The sequence below is a fragment of the Myotis davidii genome, unplaced genomic scaffold, assembly GCF_000327345.1.
Source record: "Myotis davidii unplaced genomic scaffold, ASM32734v1 scaffold1221, whole genome shotgun sequence".
NCBI lineage: Eukaryota > Metazoa > Chordata > Mammalia > Chiroptera > Vespertilionidae > Myotis > Myotis davidii.
Window position 1 is genome coordinate 243140 of NW_006291616.1, and position 1984 is coordinate 245123.

Here is a 1984-nt window from a genome sequence, read left to right on the forward strand (position 1 = left end):
GCTACACAGAAAACAGGGGGGTGAGGGCCTGTATGGGTGGAGGCGGAGGGGTGGGGGAGAGCTATAAGAGGTCAGTGTGAGAAAAATGGGGACATATGCAATACTTTCAACAATAAAGTTTTTTGGTTTTTTGGTTTTTTAAGTCTGGGCATTCAGAGAAACTCAAATAGTTCGATCCATACTATTAGATTCTTTGTGAGAACCTGAACATCCAAACTTCCTAAGCCACTTAAAACGGGGCCCTATTTCTGTCTGGAAATGAAGGAAATGTTAGACAACGAACAAAGGGTTGAGAACGGAATTGTGTAACAGATGAACTCAGAAAAGATCTCAGGGGAGAATCTGACAATGTCCTCAAGGGGTGGGGGAGAGGTTCAAATTCTTTTCCTGCAATTGACGGCTGTGGGATTTGGGTGGGGTGGGGTGGGGGCAACATGCGGCACTGGCTGCCTGTGGGGAGGGGGTGACCCCCGCTGGAGGCCTGTGTCAGGGTCACAGTCAGGGAGCATTAGCTGCAGAAAGGCCAGGAGGAGGTACGGACGGAAAACATGGGTTCCCAGGGTTTATTCTAGTGGAGATGAGGGGGCTGAAGGGAGCTGACACCACATGGACTCAATTTTCTGTATAAAAACCAGGTGAGGTCATCCAACAAGTGTCAGTGTTGGGGGAGGGCGAGAGCAGAATGGAAAACAGAAAGAAGTCAGGCGCATTTTGAAGTTTCTAGCCTTAAATGGGGCAAGGGGTGGCCAGGCAAGGTAATTGGTGATGTGTTTTGTTTTTTAAGTTGAAGTCACAGATCTGCAAAGGGGAAAATTCAGGGTGTTTGTTCATTGTCATTGATCTGAATTATGATTTAACTAGAGGCCCAGTGCACGAAATCCGTGCATGGGTAGGGTCCCCGGCAGCTGCCAGCTGCTGGCCGGGGCCTCCCTTCACACATGCCTTAGCCTCGAGCCGCTGGCTCACCTGCTCCACCATCCTTCCATGGTCCTGCTCTCATCAGGGCTCATCAGGGCCGGCAGCACCTCCACTGCCACCGGCTGCCATCGCCACATCGCCAACACCCTCCATATCCTGCACCGCCCCCTGGTGGTCAGCGCACGTCTAACTCCTGGTGGGTTGAACTCCTGCCCATGGGGACAATTTGCATATTAGCCTTTTATTATATAGGATTCCTGTTTTTTAAATTGCTGCTCTATGTAGTTAAAAATCTTTCAATGTTATGAACTTCACCTGATTTCCTTGGGCATCTAGAAAATTGCAAGTATTTTGCTCTGGCCAGTTAGAGCTCAGTTGGTTAGAGCATCCTCCCGATTTGCCAAGGTTATGGGTTTGATCCCTGGTCAGGGCACATACAAGCATTAACGAGAACCACATCAAAATTAGAACTAAAATACACAATAACCATCTTTCAGAACATCCTGAGAGCTGGCTGAATGGAAGTCCCACAACTAGAGAAGTAAAGAAGAAAGCACATCGAGACTGGTGGGAGGGGTGGAGGTGTGAAACAGGTTGGGTTGGCACCCAGGTGTGGCATGTTTTTAACAGGGAGGGGTGCCTCTGCTCCAGAGGCCTCCTTTGAGAAGCAAGGGGTCCCAGCCCCTCATCAGACCCCTCAACCTGGGTTCCAGAGCTGGGAAGAGAAGTCCCTGTAACTTCAGGCTATAAAATCCATCAGGGATTATGGCTGAGTGACAAGGAGGCTGTAGGAGACCCAGGCAGTGCCTCTTAAAGCGCTGGAACAGGAACTTACTCAGTCTGGGTTCCAGTGTTGGGTGGCAGCACTGGGGGAACCAGAGGCACATGGGGGAGGACCTGGATTGTCTGGCATTGGGGCAGGAACTTGGTCTCTGTCTTTCCCTTTCTCTTTCACTCTCTCTAAAAATCAATGGAAAAATATCCTCGGGTGAGGATTAACAAAATTTTTTTTAAAAGGGCAGAATTCTACATCTCCACCCCTCTATCTTTCTTCTCCCCTCCCTCC

The 1984-nt window shown here is 49.5% G+C and overlaps 1 long non-coding RNA gene across 1 annotated transcript in view; it reads right to left on the reverse strand.

Annotated features, from left to right (window-relative positions):
* LOC107183296 overlaps positions 1-1485 on the reverse strand; it is an 18543-nt gene extending 17058 nt beyond the window's left edge. The window contains exon 1 of the long non-coding RNA XR_001514077.1: positions 1367-1485. This is a non-coding gene — a long non-coding RNA (uncharacterized LOC107183296). The remainder of the gene's footprint in view (positions 1-1366) is intronic.
* Positions 1486-1984: the final 499 nt, after the last annotated feature.